This window comes from Trichechus manatus, unplaced genomic scaffold, assembly GCF_000243295.1.
Source record: "Trichechus manatus latirostris isolate Lorelei unplaced genomic scaffold, TriManLat1.0 scaffold00143, whole genome shotgun sequence".
Classification (NCBI taxonomy): Eukaryota; Metazoa; Chordata; class Mammalia; order Sirenia; family Trichechidae; genus Trichechus; species Trichechus manatus.
In genome coordinates this window covers 1,100,641-1,123,714 of record NW_004444079.1, presented here as the reverse complement: position 1 = coordinate 1,123,714, position 23,074 = coordinate 1,100,641, and the positions used below count along the sequence as shown (strand labels likewise).

At 42.3% G+C, this 23,074-nt stretch overlaps 1 protein-coding gene across 1 annotated transcript in view; it reads left to right on the top strand.

Annotated features, from left to right (window-relative positions):
• Nucleotides 1-23,074, top strand: part of LOC101358345 (POU domain, class 2, transcription factor 3) — a 143,444-nt gene that overhangs the window by 94,490 nt on the left and 25,880 nt on the right. The gene's annotated exons all lie outside the window — the stretch shown is intronic.

Sequence of the window (23,074 nt, the reverse complement as noted above, 5' to 3'; positions counted from 1 at the left end):
GAGAATCCAGGGGCCATGCTTTCCAGGGTTCCTCCAGTCTCACTCAGACCATTAAGTCTGGTCTTCTTACTAGAATTTGAGTTCTGCACCCCACCTTTCTGCTGCTCCATCCGGGACTCTCTGTTGTGTTCCCTGTCAGGGCAGTCATTGGTGGTAGCCGGGCACCATCTAGTTCTTCTGCCCCTGGGGTCTTCAAAGCTTGCAAGCAGCCACCCAAGATACCACAACTGGTCTCTATTAGCCTGGAGCAGTAGAAGAAAAAGGAGACCCAGGAATTGGAGAAGGAAATGGACTGCAGGTCTAATTACCATGAGACCAGAAGAAAGGGTTGGTGCCCGGCTACCATTACTGAACATTTTGATCAAGGACCCAATAGATGGATCCTGATCAAAAAAGACAAAAAAATGTGGGAGCAGAATGTCAAATTCTTATGGAAACCAGACTTAATAGATCCACTGAGACTGGGGGAATCCCCAAATCTATTGTCCTGAATTAATCTTTAAACTTTGAACTGAAACTATCCCATGAAGTCCTCTTTAAACTAAACAACAGTTTCGCTCAATTGATAAAGAATGTCGGCCTTGAACATTGCACTCTTTTAAAGAATTATGTGTATGAGATCAAATTGACAACAGTAACTCTAAAGCACAAATGAGAACTTTAAGGGACACAGAGAGTAAAAGTTAATGGTGGTGAAACAATGTGGGTAGAGATAGCAAGAATGCTGACAACGTGAAGAATGTAGCCAATGGCATTGATCTGTACAGGCAGAAATTGTTGGATGTGTGTATATGTTTTGGTGTGTATATTTTCAGCAAAAAAAAAAAAAAAAAAGATACTAAATAAGAAGAAGCAATGCCAAGCCTCTTTGGAACAGTGGAAAGTCCTGAGGCAGAGAGGAACAGAGGAAGAGATAGGCATCTTGACTGTTTTGAATGAGCACTGGCACCAGCCTCCATCCCTACCCCCACTCCTCATTTTCCTGTCAAGCTCCTGTTCATCTTCCCACACTCAGCCAAGGAGTCCCCCATGACCCTCTCCTCTCCCTTCTGCACCTTGACAGACTTTCGACTGTGTCCTTAGCACACTAGATTGTAGTTTTCTTCTGTGTGTGTTTCTGTCTTCCCCAACATGGAGTAAAATATTTGAGGAAAGGGTCTATATCTTATTTATTGTAGTAGAGCAGCACCTGGCCCAGAGTAGGTGTGCAATGTTGTTGTTAGCTGCCATCCGGTCAGCTCTGACTCTGACCTTATGTACAACAGAAGGAAATGTTGCCTGGTTCTGCACCATCTTCATGACCACTGGTATGTTTGAGGACGTTTGAGCCCATTGTTGCGGCGATTGTGTAGTGCCTTCCAACCTATGGAGCTATAAGTGTTCAATAAGTGTGGTGAAATAAATGGATGGATTGTTGGAATGAATCTGTCCACCCACCCGTCCATCCATTCTGGACGCCATGAACCCCCATCTCCTCTGCACAACAAGGCCTTCTACTCTTCATGCCGCTCTGTTCCCTGGCATCTTTTCTCCCAGCCGGTGATCCACAAAAATACCACTTTTTCCAGGAAGGTGAGGTGGTTGAATTTATGCAAATAGAGTATGGAGTGGGCTCCATCCAGTCAGCTCTGGTAAATATTTCCCAACTCTACCACTTGCTAGCTGGGTCATGGAGCTCTTTGCTCAGTGCTTGCTAGGTGCTAGGGCCTGGTGTCAAGGAACGCAGAGATCCCTAGATAAGACACTGCCTGACCCAGTTTTCCAAATTCTTTGAGACTGGTAGCTCAGAACAGAGCTACATAACCCAAGTCCAAACAGATTCCTTTAGAAATGCCCTTAGGAAGTAATAGGAAGATTCTAAGTGGCTCTTCTGGGGCTACCCTCTCTTGACCATTTTAATGGAAACAGCGTGGTTGGGGGTATCCCAACGACATCTGATATCCCTGTGACTTTATTTTTCATAAATAGTGAGGGCAAATTTTTGTTGACCCTCTAACCCTGAGGTGAGTTATAGACACATAGACTCTCAGGGATAAAGGGAGCTTTAGGTTATCTAGTCCAGTGGTCCCCAAAGTGCTCCCAAGTCCCTGTTGTTCTGGTACAGAGGTTTTCTTCTTTCTTCCTTTTATCCTGTGTGTTTTTACATCTATTTATTAATAATATCTTATGTCTAAGTTTTCACTGTCTGCAGTAAACTTTTTAAAAATGAAGGCAACGTGATGAATTTTTACAAGGCTAAATATATTCAATTTTTTAAATCTGAGATTCTGCATTTTCTGGTATTTAAAATTCATGTAATGATGGTCATAGTAGAGGATACTAGTTACTTTAGTATTTTTATTTAGCAAAATGAACCTTAACCCTATCTCCAAAAATATCAAAAAACCAAAACTGTTCTGTAAACTTTCATCTAAGGTAAAAAAAAAAAAAAAAAAGAATTATCGATGAGAGATCAAATTGACAACAGCAACTCAAAAGGTTTGATGGGAAGCCTAGGGGGCAGTGAGAGGAAGATAATGGTGATGGAATAATTTGGAAAAGGATAGTGAGAATAGCAGCACAACTAGAGAATGTAACTGATGTCACTAAATTGTAGATGTAAAAACTTTTGAAATTGTGTAACTTTGGCTATGTATATTTTCACCAAAAAAATTAAAAAGTCCTCCAAGGTCAAGAAGGGAGAGTGTTGACATGTCATGGGGTTGTTAACCCATGTCATAAAACAATATGTGTACTGACTGTTTAATGAGAAACTATTTGTTTTGTAAACCTTCATCTAAAGTACAATAAAAAAAAAATTAATCAAAAAAATAACCAAACCTGTTGCTGTTGAGTCGATTACAACTCATAGCAACCCTGTAGGACAGAGTAAGCTGCCGCATAGTGTTTCCAAGGCTGTAAATCTTTACGAAAGCAGAATGCCACATCTTTCTCCCTTGGAGCGGCTGGTAGGTTTGAACCACCGACCTTCTGGTTGGCAGCTGAGAGCTTTAATCACTGCACCACCAGGACTCCTTTAACCCTGTCTGTCCTCTCAAAAAAAGGAAAAAAAAAAAAGATTTGCTTGCCATTGAATGAACTTCAGCAGCCTGGAACACAGTGATTCCAGCCTGACCTCTTTGTGCACAGATTCTACTGCTGACGTCCCTATCCGATAGCCCTGCGTCTGTGCTAAAACTCTCCCAGGGATATGGACCTCATTACCCAGAAGGCAGCCCACTCCAGGGTTGAGCAGGTTGACATGTCGAACCATTCTTTCTCCTGTTAGACCCAGATCGGCCTCCCTGTGATCGTTACCCCTGTAGCCATCACTCTGCCTACCTTAGCTCCAAGGGAGTAAGTCCACCCTCCTTCATGTGACAGCCCTTCAGTATTTGAGAAGAGTTAGCCTATCATCCTGAAATCTTCCTCCTTCCTGTGTTGTTGTTGTTGTTTTGGTTGCCACTGAGTCAGCTCTTATTCATAGTGACCTTATGTATAACAGAGAGAAACACTGATCGATCCTGCGCCATCTTCACAATCATTGGTATGCTCCAGTCCGTTGTTGCCACTTCTGTGTATTTTAAGTGCCTTCCAACCTAGGAGGCTCATCTTCCAGCACTAATTCAGACAATATTCTATTGTGACCCATTAGGTTTTCACTGGCTGATTTTCAGAATTATATCACCAGGCCTTTCTTCCTAGTCTGTCTTAGTCTGGAAGCTCTGCTGAAACCTGTCCATCATGGGTAACCCTATTGGTATTTGAAATGCCAGTGGCATAGCTCCCACATCACAGTAACATGTAAGCCACAATAAGACAAACTGACAGACAAGTGGTGGTTTCTTACGTAAATATCCTGAATTCCGCAAACTATTCCACATACCATGCTTCTGGTTACCTTACTTAGAACAGTTATACGCAGGCTATATGAATACTTTCTTGTTGTAGAAAAATTTAATAAAGGGGAAGACCTTTGATGTCTTTCCAGTCTCAGTTCTCTTTCCAGAGGTAACTCCTGTTGTCGGTTTGGTGTGTATATGTCTGGAAGACTTTTCTTTGCACTTACATGGAGATAGGTACAAATGGAAACGTATAAAGTTTTGTGGAAGTATAAATATGTGTATTTATATATATATATGTATATACGTATGTGGAGGCCCAGTGGCACAGTAGTTAAGAGCTTGGCTGCTAACCAAAATGTCAGCAGTTCAAATCCACCAGTCGTTCCTTGGAAACCCTATGGGGCAGTTCTATTCTGTCCTATAGGGTTGCTTTGAGTCGAAATCGGCTCGACAGCAACGTGTTTGAGGTGTTTGGTTTGTTTTATATATATGTATGTATTATACTTCATGTATCCTTCTGTAACTTTCTTTTTAAATTTAATAATAGGATTATAGATCATTTTATGGCAGTACATATAGAGTTATAAGATTCTTGTTAATGACTACATAATATTCTACTAAGGTCCCTGGGTGGCTGCCAACCTAAAGTTTGGTGGTTTGAACCTACCCAGTGGCTCCACGGATAAAGGCCTGGCAATCTGATTCTATAATGATCACAGACAAACCCTATGAAGGTGTTCTACTCTATAAGACTTGGGGTTGCCATGTGTCAGAATTGACTTGACAGTAATGGATTTAATAGTCTACTGTTTTAACATAACTTTATTTTTCATCCCCCTATCGATGGACATTAGGTTGCTTCTAATTTTCTGCTTTTACAAAACTCTTTGAACTTGTTTGGTTGTGCCCTGGCCTTTACAGGTATATGCTTCAGTCTGTCAATCGTCCTCTTTAAGTAGAACATCCCCAACTGTACAATACTCACTACTCAGGTGAGATCTGGCTAGGCCAGAGCACAGTAGGACCATTCATTCATTCAACCATCCATCACATTTTTATCAAGCAGGTACTGTTGATTTATTGTGCCCTGATTCCAGTTGTGCCCGTCACAAATAAGACAGTAATGGGGCCTGCCCTCATGGAACTGGGGACCTGGTGGCGCAGTGGTTAAGAACTCAGCTGTTAACCAAAAGGTCAGCAGTTTGAATCCACCAGCCGTTCCTTGGAAACCCTATGGGGCAGTTCTAATCTGTCCTATAGCGTGGAAACCAACTTGATGGCAAGGGGTTTGATTTGGTTTTTGGTCTCATAGAACTTAAATGGTCAAGCAGGGGAATCATCCTTGATTTGGATACTCTACTTTTGTTTCTTCAGCCTATCTTACAGATTTTTTGTAAATAATTATATCATACTGGAGCCCTGGTGTCCCAGTGGTTAAGAGCTACTACTGCTAACCAAAAAGTTGGCAGTTTGAATCCACTAGCCACTCCTTGGAAACCCTATGGGGCAGTTTTACTCTGTCCTATAGGATCGCTACGAGTCGGAATGGCCTTGATGGCAACCAGTTTAGTTTTTTTGGTTTGTATATCATGCTGTCAATTTACAAGCTCTTAGAGTCAGTTAACGACTCTCAAGTCTTATAAAATATAAACTATTGTCTCAACTTGTGCAGATAATTTTCATATTCTAAGTGAAGGATTTTAACATTCTCTCCTATTCAGTTTTATCTTATTACTTTTTCCCCTTCTGTGTTTTCAAGCTTGCTTTTTTTTTTTTTTGAACAAATGGAACAAGGTACTAGATAGCCCTATTCCTCATATGAAGATTTAATAAGTAAGCATGCTACATCTTCATCTAGGTTACTGAAAACATTCTTAACAAGACTAGACCAGAGCAGAGTCTATGGCATGCCATTGGAGACCTCCCTCCTGGATGGCAGTGACCCATTAACCAGCCCTATCTCAGCTCATACAACCCATCTGGGCCTCCAGAAATAATACATACATACACATATCCAGTTTCAGTTGCCCTCAAGTCTGCTCTGACTCATGGCAGCTCCATGAGTGTCAGAGTAGAACTATATTCCATAGGGCTTTCAATGGCTGATTTTTCAGACGATCACCAGGCCTTTCTTCCAAGGTACGTCTAGGTGGACTCAAACCTCCAACCTTTTGGTTAGCAGTTGAGCACATTAACCATTTGAACCACCCAGGGACTCCATCTTCATACATACATACATACATATGTATACAAACACACATACCAAAATGAATGTCAAAAGAGATTCTGCAGTGTACTGAATGTAGAGTAGCTAAAGTGAATGGAAGAAATGATGAAGTAAAAGAACTGAACAGAAGACTTCAAAGTGTGGCTCAAGAAGACAAAATAAAATATTATAATAAAATGTGAAAACCAAAAAGGAAGAACATGTCCAGCATTTCTCAAGCTGAAAGAACTGAAGAAAAATTCAAGCAACGAGTTGCAGTATTGAAGGATTCTATGGGCAAAATATTGAATGACACAAGAAGCATCAAAAGAAGATGGAAGGAATACAGAGTCAATGTACCAAAAAGAATTGGTCAAAGTTCAACCATTTCAGGAGGTAGCATATTATCAAGAAGGTATTGAAGGAAGAAGTCTAAGCTGCACTGAAGGCATTTGGTGAAAAACAAGGCTCCAAGAATTGATAAAATACCAATTGAGATGTTTCAACAAAGGGGTGCAATACCGAAAGTACTCATTTGTCTATGCCAAGAAATTTAGAAGACCGCTACCTAGCCAACCAACTGGAAGACATCCATATTTATGCCCATCTCTAAGAAAGGTGATCAACAGAATACAGAAACTATCAAACAATATCATTAGCATCACATACAAGCAAAATTTTGTTGAAGATAATTCAAAAACAGTTGCAGCAGTACATCAACAGGGAAATGCCAGAAATTCAAGCTGGATTCAGAAGAGGACGTGGAACGAGGGATATATTGCTGATGTCAGATGGATCTTGGCTGAAAGCAGAGAATACTAGAAAGATGTTTACCTGTGTTCTATTGACTGTGCAAAGGCATTTGACTGTGTCGATCATAACAAATTATGGATGATTGAGGAGAATGGGAATTCCAGAACACTTAATTGTACTCATGAGGAACCTGTACATAGATCAAGACGCAGTTGTTCAAACAGAACAAGAGGATACTGCATGGTTTAAAATCAGGAAAGGTGTGCTTCAGGGTTGTATCCTTTCACCACACTTATTCAAACTGTATGCTGAGCAAATAATCCAAGAAGTTGGACTATATGAAGAAGAACACGGCATCAGGATTGGAAGAAGACTCATTAACAATCTCCATCATGCAGATGACACAACCTTGCTTGCTGAAAGTGAAGAGGACTTGAAGTACTTACTGATGAAGATCAAAGACTACAGCCTTCAGTAGGGATTATACCTCAACATGAAGAAAACAAAAATCCTCACAACTCAACCAACAAGCAACATCATGATAAACGGAGAAAAGATTGAGGTTGTCAAGGATTTCGTTTTATTTGGATCCACAATCAACACCAATGGAAGCAGCAGTCCAGAAATCGAACGACATATTGCATTGCGCAAATTTGCTATAAAAGATCTCTTTAAAGTGTTAAAAAGCAAAGATGTCACTTTGAGGACAAAGGTAAGCCTGACCCAAGGCATGATATTTTCAATTACCTCATTCATATGCATGCAAAAGCTGGACAATGAATAAGGAAGACAGAAGAAAAATTGATGCCTTTGAATTATGGTGTCGGTGAAGAATATTGAATATACCATGGACTGCCTGAAGAATGAACAAATCTATCTTAGAAGAAGCGCAGCCAGAATGCTCCTTAGAAATGAAGATGGCACGTACTTTGGATGTGTTATCAGGAGGGACCAGTCCCTGGAGAAGGACATCATGCTTGGTAAAGTAGAGGGTTAGCAAAAAAGAGGAAGACCCTCAACAAGATGGATTGACACAGTGGCTGCAACAATGAGCTCAAATGTAGCAATAATTGTGAGGATGGCACAGGACCAGGCAGTGTTTCGTTCTGTTGTACATAGGGTCGCTAGGAGTTGGGACCAACTTGACGGCACCTAACAACAACAACATACCCCAATTATAGCATCCACCTGGTCCACCATTCTAGGAACCTTATATAAAAGGAAATGAGCTGAGCTAGGCATGACTTTTTAAGTCTATGTGATATAGTGGAAAGAAGGTTGATTTTGGATCCTGTCAGGCTTAGGTTCAAATTCCAGCTTTGCCACTTCCTAGATGTATGGCCTTGGGAAATCATTTGACTTTTATTTTAGAAAAGGTTAACAAGCTTAATTATCTGGTTTTTCCAGGCCTTGGTGAATAAAAACTGCATGTTAGAGGTGGGATAGGGGGCCGCTAGAAGCAAGCATACCAACAGTAGCAGATAAAAAACTGGTTGTTAGGAAGGTGGCAAAAAACCTGGAAAAACTTATACGTTGACCAATGGAACAGAATTGAGAACGCAGATGTAAATCCATCCACCTATGGTCACCTGATCTTCTACAAGGACCCAAAGTCCATCAAATGGGGAAAAGACAGTCTTTTTAACAAACGGTGCTGGCCAAACTGGATGTCCATCTGCAAAAAAATGAAACAGGACCCATACCTCACACCATATACAAAACTAATTCAAAATGGATCAAAGACCTAAATATAAAGCCAGAAACTATAAAGTTCATAGAAGAAAAAATAGGATCAACGCTAGAGGCCCTAATACACGGCATTAGCAGGATACAAACCATAACCAACGATGCACAAACTCCAGAAGATAAGCTAGATAACTTGGATCTTCTAAAAATTAAACACTTATGCTCATCAAAAGTCTTCACCATAAGAGTAAAAGGAGAATGACAGACTGGGAAAAAAAATTTGGCCATTACAAATCAGACAACGGTATAATCTCTAAAATCTACAAGAAAATCCAACACCTCTACAACAAAAAGACAAATAATCCTATTAAAAAATGGGCAAAGGAAGTGAACAAACACTTCACCAAAGCAAACATTCAAGCGGCCAACAGACACATGAGGAAATGCTCGGGATCACTAGCCATTAGAGAAATGCAAATCAAAACCACAATGCTATACCATCTCACCCTGGCATTACTGGCACAAATTAAAAAAACAGGAAATAACAAATGTTGGAGAGGCTGTGGGGAGATCGGAACTCTTATGCACTGCTGGTGGGAATGCAAAATGATATAACCATTTTGGAAAATTATATGGCGCTTCCTCAGAAAGCTAGAAATAGAAATACCATACAATCCAGCAATCCCACTCCTAGGAATATATCCTAGAGAAATAAGAGCCGTCACACGAATAGACATATGCACACCCACGTTCACTGCAGCATTGTTCACAATAGCAAAAAGATGGAAACAACGTAGATGCACATCAACAGATGAATGGATAAACAAACTATGGTACATACACACGATGAAGTATTATACAATGATAAAGAACAATGATGAATCTGCAAAGCATCTTATAACATGGATGAATCTGGAGAGCATTATTCTGAGTGAAATAAGTCAATCAATCACAAAAGGACAAATATTGTATGAGACCACTACCGTAAAAACTCATGAAAAGGTTTACACACAAAAAGAAACAATCTTTGATGGTTATGAGGGAGGGGAGGGGGTGGGGGGGAGAAACACTAAGTAGACAATAGATAAGTGGTAACTTTGGTGAAGGGTAAGACAATATACAATACTGGGGAAGCCAGCACAACTTGTTCAGGGTAAGATCATGGAAGCTCCATAGACACATCCAAACTCCCTGAGGGACCAAATTGCTGGGCTGAGGGCTATGGGGACCATGGTCTCAGGAAGCATCTAGCTGAATTGGCATAACATAGTTTATAAAGACAATGTTCTACATTCTACCTTGGTGAGTAGCGTCTGGGATCTTAAAAGCCTGTGAGTGGCCATCTAAGATACTCCACTGGTCTTACCCCTTCAGGAGCAAGGGAGAATGAAGAAAACAAGATACAGGGAAAGATTAGTCCAAAGGACTAATGGACCACAACTACCACAGCCTCTACCAGACTGAGTCCAGTATAACTAGATGATTCCTGGCTACCACCATGGACTGCTCTGACAGGGATCACAATAGAGGGTCCTAGACAGAGCTGGAGAAAAATGTAGAACAAAATTCTAACTCACAAAAAAAGACCAGACTTATTGATCTGACAGAGACTGGAGAAACCCCAAGAGTATGGCCCCTGGAGACCCTTTTAGCTCAGTAATGAAGTCAGTTCCGAGGTTCACCCTTCAGCCAAAGATTAGACAGGCCCATAAAACAAAACGAGACTAAAGGGGCACAACAGCCCAGGGACAAGGACTAGAAAGCAGGAGAGGACAGGAAAGCTGGTAACAGGGAACCCAAGGTCAAGAAAGGAGAGTGTTGACATGTCATGGGGTTGTTAACCCAATGTCACAAAACAATATGTGTACTAAGTGTTTTATGAGAAACTAGTTTGTTCTGTAAACCTTCACCTAAAGTACAATTAAAAAAAAAGAAACCTGGAAAAACCAAAATCCATAGGACACAAAGAGTTTCTAATGCAAACTGTGGACCTTAGTTAATAATAAAGTATCAGTATTGGTTCATCAAGGGGCCCTTATTGTGCAGGAGTTAAGCACTTGGCTGCTAACTGAAAGGCTGGCGGTTTGAATCCACCAGCCACTCCACAGGAGAAAGATGTGGCAGTCTGCTTCCATAAAGATTACAGCCCTGGAAACCCTATGGGGAAATTGTATTCTGTCCTCTATGAGTCAGAAGTGACTCATTGGCAACAGGTTTGTTTGTTTATTTTTTTGGAATACATATATAATAACTTTTTGCAATATCTGTATTCAAAATGAAATCAATTAAAACCTGTCCAAAACTGAAATAAAAGGCTTTGGCACTTCAAGGGATAGATTTCAGTGACTTTGAAAATCCATTTATTTGAAAGGCCTCATCAGAAAATCCTAGGAATTAGGAAGGCAGATTGAATGTTAAGTCAGATGACTTGGGTTCAAACCACAGCTCTGCTGCTAGCTAGCCATGTGACCTTGGGTGAATCTCTTACCTTTTGTGAACCTTGGTTTCCTCAACTGCAAAATGGGATTAACATTACCTGCTTCTTCTACCTCATGGGAGTATTATGAAAATCAGCTAAAATGGTGTACAAGCATACCGTGTTTCACTGCACTTTGCTTTATTGCACTTTGCAGATACTGTGCTTTTTACAAATTGAAGTTTTGTGGCAACTCTGTGCCGATCAAGTCTACCGGTGCCATTTTTCCAATAACGTGCTCATTTCGTGTCTCTGTCACATTTTGGTAATTCTCACAATATTTCACACTTTTTCATTATCATTATATCTGTTATGGTGATCTGTGATCATTGATCTTACTATTATAATTGTTTTGGGGTTCCACAAACCATGCCTATATAAGACGGAGAACTAAATCGATAAATGTTATGTGTGTTCTGACTGCTTCACCAACCAGCCGTTCCCCTATCTCTTTCCCTTTCCTCAGGCCTCCCTATTCCCTGAGATATAACAATATTGAAATTAGGACAATTAAAAACCCTTCAATGGCCTCTAAGTGTTCAAGTGAAAGGAAAAGTCACAAATCTCTCACTTTAAATCAAAAGCTAGAAATTACTAAGCTTAGTGAAGAAGGCATGTTGAAAGCTGAGACTGTGCAAAAGCTAGGCCTCTTGCACTAAACAGTTAGCCAATTGTGAATGCAAAGGAAAGGTTCTTGAAGGAAATTAAAAGTGCTAATGCAGTGAACGCACAAATGGTAAGAAAGTGAAACAGCCTTATTTCTGATATGGAGAAAGTTTTAGTGGTCTGGATAGATGATCAAACTAGCCACAACATTCCCTTAAGCCAAAGCCTAATCCAAAGCAAGGCCCTAACTCTCTTCAATTCTCTGAAGGCTGAGAGAGGTGAGGAAGCTGCAGAAGAAAAGTTTGAAGCTAGCAGAGGTTGGTTCATGAGTTTAAGAAAAGAAGCTGTCTTCATAAAGGTGCAGGAAGTACTGATGTGGAAGCTGCAGCAAGTTATCCAGAAGATCTAGCTAATACTAAACAACAGATTATCAATGTAGACAAAACAGACTTGTATTGGAAGAAGATGCCATCTAAGACTTTGATAGCTAGAGAGGAGATGTCAATGCCTAGCTTCAAAGCTTCAAAAGACAGGCTGACTCTCTCCTTGGGGCTAATGCAGCTGGTGACTTTAAGTTGAAGCCAATGCTCATTTACCATTCTGAAAATCCTAGGGCCTTTAAGAATTGTGCTAAATCTGCTTTGTCTGTGCACAATAAATGGAACAACAAAGCCTGGATGACAGCACATCTGTTTACGACATAATTACTGAATATTTTAAGCCTACTGTTGAGACCTACTGCTCAGAAAAAAAGACTCCTTTCAAAATATTGCTGCTCATTGACAATACACCTGGTCACCCAAGAGCTCTGATGGAGATGTACAAGGAGATTAATGTTTTCATGCCTGCTAACACAACATACATTCTGTAGGCCATGGCTCAAGGAATTTCAACTTTCAAGTCTTATTTAAGAAATACATTTTGTAAGGCTATAGCTGCCATAGATAGTGATTCTTCTGATGGATCTGGGCAAAGTAAATTGAAAACCTTCTGGGAAGGATTCACTATTCTAGATGCCATTAAGAACATTCGTGATTCATGGGAGGAGGTCAAAACATTAGCATTAACAGGAGTTTGGAAGAAGTTGATTCTAACCTTCGTAGATGACTTTGAGGGGTTTAAGACTTCAGTGGAGGAAGTAACTGCAGATGTGGTGGAAACAGCAACGGAACTAGAATTAGAACTGGAGTCTGAAGACGTGACTGAATTGCTGCAATCTCATGATAAAACTTCAGTGGATGAGGAGTTGCTTCCTTATGGATGAGCAAAGAAGGTGGTTTCTTGAGATAAGAATCTACTCCTGGTGAAGATGCTGTGAACATTGTTAAAATGGCAACAAAGAATTTAGAATATTACATAAACTTAGTTGATAAAGCAGCAACAGGGTCTGAGAGGTTTAACTCCAATTTTGAAAGAAGTTCTACTGTGGGAAAAATGCTATCAAACAGCGTCGCATACTATAGAGAAATCTTTTGTGAAATGGAGAGTCAATCGATGCAGCAGACTTCATTGTTGTCCTATTTTAAGAAATTGCCGCAGCCACCTCAGCCTTTAGCAACCACCACCCTAATCAGTCAGCAGCCACAAACATTGAGGCACGATCTTCCACCAGCAAAAGACTGACTTGGTGAAGGCTCAGATGATGGTTAGCATTTTTTAGCAATAAAGTATTTTTTAATTAAGATATGTACATTTTTTAGACATAATGCACACTTAATAGACTACAATATAGTGTAAATATAACTTTCATATGCACTGGGAAACAAAAATTCGTGTGACTTACTTTATTGTGAAATTCGCTTTATTGCGGTGGTCTGGAATTGAACCCGTGTTATCTCTAAGGTATGCTTGTATTTGAAAGTGCTTTGTAAACTGTAAAGCATTGTGGAAATGCATAGGTGAGGTCTCCAGGTCACATTCCAGGTGCTGCCTGCTGGGAGACAGCGACTCAAGATGTAGTGAGAGCAGGAAATGGATTCCCAGGTAGTGCTTAAAAAAAAAAAATACACACACACACATACAGAGTCCGTCAGTCCCTGGGCGGTACAAATGGTTAACATGCTTGGCTGCTAAGCAAAAGGTTGGAGGTTTGAGTCCACCCAGAGTCACCTCAGAAGAAAGGCCTGGCAATCTACTTCCAAAAGATCACAGCCATTGAAAACCCTACGGAGCACAGTTCTACTCTGATACACATACCTGTACCTGTTGCCATCAAGTCAATTTCAACTCATAGCGACCCAGTAGGGCCCAGTAGAACTGCCCCATAGGGTTTCCAAGGAGTGGCTGGTAGATTCGAACTGCCGACCTTTTGGTTAGCAGCCGTAGTAGCTCTTAACCCCTGTGCCACTAGGGTTCCTATAAATCAGAGTTGACAGCAACCAATTGGGACTCCCTTGTTTTTCCGGGTCTTGCAAGTTTTCCACCTTTGACAGGATGCAGTCTTACCACTTTTCTATTGCTCGTTTTAGTGGAAAATATTTGAGTTTTCCTTCTCTGACAGGTATCCGCCTTACACAGGTTCTGGCTTTCGTAGATTTTACTGTACACACACACAGACACACACACACATTTATTTATTTTATTTATATAATATGCCTCTAATTCTCCCCTTTCACGAGGCAAAAGGAGAAACTCCAAAACTATAATGGCTATTGTTACGGATTGAATTGTATCCCCCCAAAATATGTGTTATAAATCTTAACCTCTATGCCTGTAGTTATAATCCCACTTGGGAATGGGTTGTCTTTGTCATGTTAACGAGACAGAATTAGTGTAGGGTGTGTCTTGAGTCGATCTCTTTTGAGATAGAAAAGACATTAAACAAGCAAGTGAGTGAGCAGAGATGGGGTAAGACAGATGCCAAGACACATGGAGATCTCCAAGGAATCAGGAAGCAGAAGCTGAAGAGATAAGGACCTTCCTCCAGAGCCAACAGAGAGAGAAAGCCTTCCCCTAGAGCCATCGCCTTGAATTCAGACATCTAGCCCCCTAAAGTGTGAGATAATAAATTTCTGTTTGTTAAAGTCATCCACTTGTGGTGATTCTGTTATAGCAGCCCCAGATAATGAAAGTACCTATAACGAAACTATGAAAAACCTGTCAACTATCAATTTTGACTCTTTATTGTTTTTTATCTTAATTTTTTCCTCACTTAAAATTAATAATTAGCTTTTAAAAATTAAATAGTACAGAAATACATGACTTATAAAGTGAATACCTTCTAGAACCCCAAATTCCTTCCACTCTATCTATAATTAGCAGTCTGCCTTATGGTCTTTGAGAGTTTTTAGTGCTAGCTCTTTCGGTCCTTCAAGCATTCAACAAGGAATCCCTAAAATATAACAGTCCTTTATTACAAAGGATACACCTTTAGGGGTAGAAATAAATTTCGTATCCTGCAGGCTCTGCATTCTGTCTTCTCTGCCCCATTCTCCCTGTTTTGGCCTTAGGCGCGTCCTTGTGAGTTCTTACCTATTGCAGTGAATAAGCTTTTAAACTAATTACCCTGCTTACAGTTATACTCTCTTCAAATCCATATTCCCCACAGCTCTGATAACTGAACTACAAACCAAAAGCTTGCCACATCACTCCCCTTTACTAGTTACACGCTGCCCTCAGAGTCCAGTTTAAACTCCTTTGCATGGCACACAGGCTTCCACCATCCAGCCCCGGTCTGCTGCCCTCACCTCTGCCCACCTCACGGGCAGCAGTTCCTGAAGACGAAGTGCTGTTTGACCCTCTAACTTTGGACAAGCTGTTCCCACTTCCTGGGTTGGCCTTCTCTACCTTATCTGCCTGGTGAACTCCTCTTCGTTCTTCGAGTATGCTCAGAAGGATTTTTCTTCAGTGGAGACTTCCTTACCTTATTTTCCTTTCTCTGGCTATCCTCCTAAGGATCCCTGGTAGCACAGTGGTTAAGCACTTGGCTGCTAACCGAAAGGTCCACAGTTCGAAACTCCCAACAGCTCTGTGGGAGAAAAACATGGCAGTTTGCTTTAGTAAAGATTTACAGCCTTGGAAACCCAGAATAGGACAGTTCTATTCTGTCCTATATGGTCTCTATGAGTTGGAATCAACTCAATGGCAATGGGTTTGGTGGTTTTAGGAGGCTATCCTCCTCCTGACAAAGTGACTCACAACCTCTTTTTGCTATTTCTGTGCACATACTTCTGACTGTTAATATGTATTACATTGTGGGTGATTTTTTCTTTTTTACTTGCGAGGTCTCCTAATTAATCTGTGAACTTCTTATTCATCATTAATCACGTCCCTAAGTGGTTAAGAGCTCCGCTGCTAACCAAAAGGTTAGCAGTTTGAATCCACCAGCTGCTCCTCGGAAACCCTATGGGGCAATTCTACTCTGTCCTATAGGGTCACTATGAGTCGGAATCGACTCAACAGCAACAGGTTTGGTTTAGTTTAAGTGACTCTTGGCACATAATAAGTGCTTAGTAAGTATTTGTTGAACTGAACTGAACTTACAAAGGGACCTTTATGAGGCAGGAAACCTCTGCACGTAAGGCCTGCCATGTGGAAGACCATGTACTCCACGGCGGTGGGAGCAGACCCAGTGTCGGAGGACCAGGAGAGGTGCCCCACTTTCTTTTGGATGCCACAAGAAGACAAGAGACAAAGACTCCAGCTTTACTGGAAGACTATTCTCAAAGATACAAACTACCAGGGCAAACTGTCTACATTCATCTCTAGCCAATACTTAGTCATTCAGTGTCTCAGTCATCTAGTGCTGCTCTAACACAAGTACCACAAGCGGATGGTTTAACAGAGATATTTATTGTCTTCACAGTCCAGTAGGCTACAAGTCCAAATTCAGGGCATCAGCTCCAGGAAAAGCTCTCTCTCTCTGTCAGCTCTGGAGAAAGGTCCTTGTGATGCCTCAGTCTTTCCTTGGTCTGGGAGCATCTCAGCACAGGAACCTCAGGTCCAAGGGAGGTGCTCTGCTCCCAGCACTGCTTTCTTGGTGGTGTGAAGTTCCCATGTGTCTCTGCTCGCTTCTGTCTTTATATCTCAAAAGAGATTGCATTAAGACACTAATCTTGTCAACCTCATCGGTATAACCTCATCACAGTGATAGAATTTATAACACATGAGGAGATCACATATAATCTCATCATAGTGGTAGAGTTTACAACACATAAGGAAATCACATCAGATAACACAATCATACAACACTGGGAATCATGACCTAGCCAAGCTGATACCCACATTTTTTGGGGGACACAGTTCAATCCATGACATTCAGGGACAAGCTTCTAACTCATAGACAAGGCACCTAGGAAATGCCAAAAAGAATCCAGTTCAAACCTGTTGAAGACTCTACTTTCAATAACTCTTTAGGCCAAATATACATGTAAAAAGTCCCACACTGCACTTGTGGAAATGTTTACCCCAAGCAGGCACCCTACTTAAAAACAACATAAAAACCGTGAGGAGGCAGAACTTGACAAACACTTCTCAGTAACTCCAGGGAGTCCAGAAATTCTGGGTGGGAGACCCAGGGAAGCTGCCTCACACAGCGCGGGGTAGGCAGAAGCGAGTAGGGTCTGCGGGCCAAAGACCTAAGTGTAAAATCAGGCTCTGCTCTTCCTTGCTGTGTGACTTCGAGCATGCTACTTAAGTTCTCTGAGCCTTGGCGCCTACGTCTGTGAAAACTGTTTGGTAAGATTATTCCCCTCACTGAATTGTCATGAAGAATACGTGACAATACATTTAAAAGTGCTTTTCAATCTCTAAAGTGTTTTCTTCAGCTGATTCTCACAGAACTAGTCTGTGTAGTGCTTTACAACCACAAGTTGGTGGTGTGCATATGTGTGTGTGTATGTGTGTGTGTGTGTGTGTGTGTGTGTGTGTGTGTGTGTAAGTCAGACAGCACTGGGATGAGGTTTCACAGCATGCCTCACCTTCTTTTCTCTGCTTCACCTCTCTTCCCCATAATGAGGAAGAGAAAGAACAAATATCAAACTCCTGGAGTTAATTTGTATATGTGAGAGGCAAGGAAGGACAGAAAACTGGGTCCAGCACCAAATACATTGTTACCATATCAAGCAGATGTGTGCTTTACCTGTACTTAAACCTCACCTTGTGTAGTAATTGAGAACTCTCTGAGTGGGGACGTTTCTTTTGACTTAGGGTAAATCCCATCAGCGTGATGAGATCAGGGATACTACTGAGTTATTACAGGAGCCAGACTAGGCAACACTGGATGGGGAGTTGGGAGATTATCCTAAATGGCACTGGATTGGTCTCCAAGCCTGGCTTGGCTGCAACTCTAGTTGTATTTCCCTGAGCAAGTTACTTCCCCTCTCTGGGCTTCAAGAGTTGTATCTGTAAAATGGAGGGTTTGCATCAGAGAATATTTACATTTTCTTCCAGTTCTAATAGGGAAGGAGGAATATCTGCTGTGCGCTTGGCACAACCTGCACCAAGTTACCTTGATGATTTTGATTCCATTACACACGATAGGTTAGAGTATACTCCCTATACCAGGTATCGTTGTTGTTGTTGGCTGCTGTCAAGTCGATTCAGACTCATAGTGACCCTGGGTGACAGTAGAAGTGCCTCATAAGGTTTTCTTGGCTGTAATCTTTATGGGAGCAGATCTCCAGGTCTTTCTCCTGCAGAGCCATTGGGTGGGTTCCAACTGCCAACCTTTCAGTTAGCAGCCGAGTGCTTAGCCATTGTGCCGCCAGTGCTCCTTATTCCAGATATAGAGGGTCATATAGAGGAGATATGGAGTTAGACAGACTTTGATTGAAACCTCCGCTGTATTATTTACCAGCAGTGTGACTTTAAGCAAGTTTCTTAACATCTCCAAGCCTGTCTTCTCATCTGTAAACTCAGTCTAGTAATAAAACAAACATAAAGGAGTCTACTCCCACTCTCTCTTTCATACATTACAGATTTCGTAAGGAGATTTCATCTAGTCTATTTCCCTCCTTTTTCAGAGGAATAATCTAGGCCTAGAGAGTGAGTGAAGTAACTTAATATAAGATCATGCAACTAGTTAGAGGCAGGGACGGGACCCTAAGCCAGGTGTGTTGAGTGATACTGAGCCTTATGCTTGTTTCTGGGATGTCTTTTTATCATCCCAGCTCTGAAAAGGAAAGTCCTTCTGTGTCACGTGGCACAGGTATATGCAGAGGACTGAGTAGGATGATGAGCTGCATTCCCAAGAGTAGCCACTGGGCCCAGATACGGGTCTCAGAGTTTGATTCAAAAACCATGCTCGGTATTTCTTCCCCCACGCCACCCCTTACCTCCCACCATTTCACTTGTTTGAGGGGGCAGAACGGCCCTCCATGTGAGCAAATCAACAGATTAGTGTGGTACTCTTCCCCAACCAAAGTCCTCTTGTCTCCTAGGTGGGCTACCAGGAGAACCAGACCGCTCTGGTTCTCCAAAGACATCACAAAAGAGAACTCCCACCTATGCAGCTCCCACTGGAGGGGATGCCAGCAGGGGCGGAGAAGAGTTGCACTGGTTAAAATTGCCCAAATCTGCCATTTTGTACCTGGGCATCATAAAACTTTGTGAGGGATGGGTCCTCACTGAGGGCACAGCCCCCTTCCTAGGGTTTTTTAACCTAGGGAATTCAAGGACTTATACCCCAGAGGGAGAAGAAAAAGTTTATGGGCTTAAAATGATGGGGTTTTTCACACATGTGTTGGCACTCGCAAAGCTGTGTCCTAAGAACTGGAGCCAAAGCATTAACAACATGACTGATAAGCACGTTGCATTTCCAGGGTAGATGTGAGCAGGAAAAACAAGGATGCCTCTCTGGAAAGGTTTTTTTTAGGACAAAACAACTTCAGGTGGCTCTAGCCCACCATGGAGTTATATGTTTATTAGAGGGTCTCATGTCACCTCTTTTCCTTTCCCCCTTTGTCTAGAAGTCTGATGCTGTCAGGGAGAAGATCCCAGTTTGCATGGGTGAAGGTGTTATCTAGGCTGGTTTAGCATAGGTCTGAATGGAGACCGGGGACTGGATGAGGCCACCTCCCTAGGCTCTTCCCAGATGCATCCAAGAGGCTGTGGCCCTGGGCTTGTGGGGAGGAGCATCCTCCAAGCAAAAACACAGTCACCCTCTCTTGCGGGATGTTCAGCCCTGTTCACCTGAGATGAGTTACCTGCCTGCCCCATTCCACCACCTGGAATATATCTGCCGGGTGTTTTCATGAGCAACATATTTGCCAACCCTTTATAGATCAGTTACAAAACAGAAACTCTTCCTCACTACTAGGGAGAAGTGTAGAGGAGGGAGAAAAAAGACCAAAAAAAAAAACTTTGCCTTTTATTTGAAGGCAGGTCGGGAGATGTTCATGCTTTGAAATTCTCCTTCTTGTGAAATGTTTATGAAACACTTTCCACAAATGAGTTATGCAACTGGGACAACAGCTTTGATCATTTCCATCGCCAGTGATATATTCATTAGTGTTGGGCTGTTTTCCCCTGAGAGGACCATGTGAAAATGGCATGGGGGAAGGGGCTAAGACTGAGGACCCCAGCCCCACCATGCCCCATCCCAGGACCCCAAAGCCGATGGTTAGTTAGGAGGTCCAAGTGTACATCCAAGTCAGAACACCACCTTTTCCATCACCTATGGTCTGTTCTCTCCCCCACCCCTGGGGCATTTTGTATTACCTACAATGGTCAGGAGACCATTCCCTTGTCTTAGTCGTGTCAGTGACTTGCTGTATAACTCTTTACCATCTCAGAAGTGCCCTGGGCCTCTGACATGGGATGGTGAACACTTGCCCCTACATCCCCTGGCTGGGAGGTAAAGCCAAGGAGGAATGTCTAAAGGGCTTCCACCTCCTCCAAAGGGGCTCTCTCCTTCCAGAATGAATTTACTGCTTTCTAAAGTAGGTGGTGTCAGGGAGTTCACTGGGATTAGAGACGATAATCACACATGATACCTTTTTACCTCCCTGGTCACTGCCCAAGGCTTGGTGTAACACTTTTGCACAGCTCAGTGGGTGGAGAAGATCCTGAACCAACAAAGCTTGTCTATTAGGTGGACAGGATGATCATGGCTGTGACAGAGCTCAGCACTCTGTGGTGGCTCCCATCCCATCTCATGTAGGGCCTGGAGAAATATTCCACTTGCGTGAGAAGAGCTGCCAAAGAGACCCCGGAGACAATCTTCCTGAATGCAGGAAGGCTGTGGGTTTGCTTGTGTTTTCACAAGTACAGGAGAAATCAGGTTTTCATCCAATTTGCCTCCGGTTCTCATATTAGAAGTCAATGGGATCCAACAGAATTTTCTCTATCTCATCTCCCAAGTCCACAGCCAACACCCAGTTGCCTGGAAAGGCTCCAACCTTTTCCACTCAACATCTGTGAGAGGGGATTTTTTTGTTTTAATTGGGATAGACTTTATTTTATAATTTCTGAGTTTCTTAGCCCCTTGAGCATGTCCAAGAAATGTTGCTATAGGCAATGGGAGTTTATTCCAACTCTGCCCTTTCTGAGATCCACTAGCCCAACTCAGCTGAGATTTTAGAACTTGTCATTGAGAAAGAAGTCTCCTTTATTGTCTTTCATTTGGTTTGCTTAGGATTGTCTTATTAGGGTAATTGTCAACATCTCACACCCAACGAATGATTAATTATAAAAAAATGAAAGAGTAAAAGGTCTGTGAAGCAATAAAACAGCAGAATCATGCACAGGTTATCAGAAACCCCCCGACTCACACCCACAGGACTTTTCTACTACCAGGCACTTCGTTTTCAGAACTAGGAGGTCCAGAGTGCCCCCAAAAGAGTTTGGAGGGCAATTGATCCAGGAAGCAGATGAAAGGATGAGTTTTCTTTTATGATGGTGCTGGTTTCTGAAATTAAGTGTTGCAGGAAGACCTGGCACTGATTCCAACAGATAGCACTGAGGTTGGAGGCAAAGCACATGTTTTCGAGCTCTGTCATAGCTGCACCTCCTTATCTCTTCATTGCTCATAATGAGTCTATGAGGAGCCCTGCCACTCTCCTCTGAGCTGGAGGCTGGCCAAGCCACCTGCCTACAGGGGCTCCACCAGTGTGATTGCAGCTCCCCTTTTCCATGTTCTCCCTCTGCCCCCTTTCCTCCATCTTGCCTCACCTCTCCCTCTCTGAGATGGGGGATCCCCAGGGGCAAGAGGGGGATATAGAGGGGAGTGGGGGGAAGGGAGTTAGCTAAAAAGACTTAAAAAAAAAAAAAAACCCCGTTGCCGTCGAGTCGATTCCAGCTCATAGTGACCCTATAGGACAGAGTAGAACTGCCCCGTAGAGTTTTCAAGGAGCGCCTGGTGGATTTGAACTGCCAACATTTTGGTCAGCAGCCGTAGCTCTTAACCACTAAGCCACCAGGGTTTCTAAGTCAAAATCTCCTCTCAGAGTGGCACTTAAAGTTGTTGTAGGGGTAGTTATTGTTTTTAAATAAGTCATTTATCATCTACTTCTAGTTTTTTGAAATCTGCTACCAAATTTCTTCCTAGAATCTAGGATGTGGGAACTCTCATTTCTAGGGCAGAACTAGGACAGCAGATTTTCTTAGCTAGAGGTACCAAGTTGGGTGGGAAGAGCTGAAGGGATATTGGAGGGGGTGGTAGGGAGTGAGGCTCTCATGGACACCCCTCCCCCAGTGGCCATACCTTTTGAGTTTTCAAAAAGTCTAACTCTCTGCCCACAGCGCTACTTCCCAATCTCTCTCCTTTGCTCCTTGGGTGGGAGAAGAGAGGAATGATTTGTAAAGACCGTCCCTGGAAGAGGCATCTTCTTGCCAATTCCTGTGCAGCCAGAGCTTCTTGGTGCTCTTTCAATCTGCTTTAGCTAAGAAAACTGCAGCAACTTGGACAAGCCAAGTCTCCAAATGCACTATGGCATAGCAATTGTAATTCCATTTTAGAGCTGAAAGGGGAAAGAATCATATGGAATCACACAACAGATGGGGAAACTGAGTCCCACAGCAGCTTAGTGACTGCTTAAGCTTACATAGTAAGTCAGAGGCAGAGTTAGGACCAGAAACAAGGTCAGCCTAGCTCCCTGCTCAATGTTTTCCTCCCTGTACCTCACTGGAGATTGTGGAGAGAGAGGTTCTGTTGATGTCTTACTGAATTAACATGCAGTAGGTTCCTACTATGTGCAAGGAACCATATTTAGGACATGAGCTCCCATCTCACTCTCTAATGTCACTCAATGGGATCTTCCTAACCGTCTAACCAAGAGGAATCCTTTCTTTAGTGATCCAAAATACCTTTTTTCCACAGGGATTAAACATAATTATAGTTGTTAGTCTGAACCCGAAGCTGTTAGTGTGAACTTAAACAGGTTAACTAATGGGTTAAACTAATCCAGGCAAGAGAGATTCCAGGATGTTAGTGACATTCCCCGTGTAGACCAAGAAAGTGGTTTAAGCCAGAATCTCCATGGCCTAGAGTTTCCATTTGGATAGGGAAACAACCACTTGTCTCTACCAGAGGGTCTCACCAGTATCTCTGATAAGGTGTGGCCTAGATCCTGGGCTCCTTGCCAT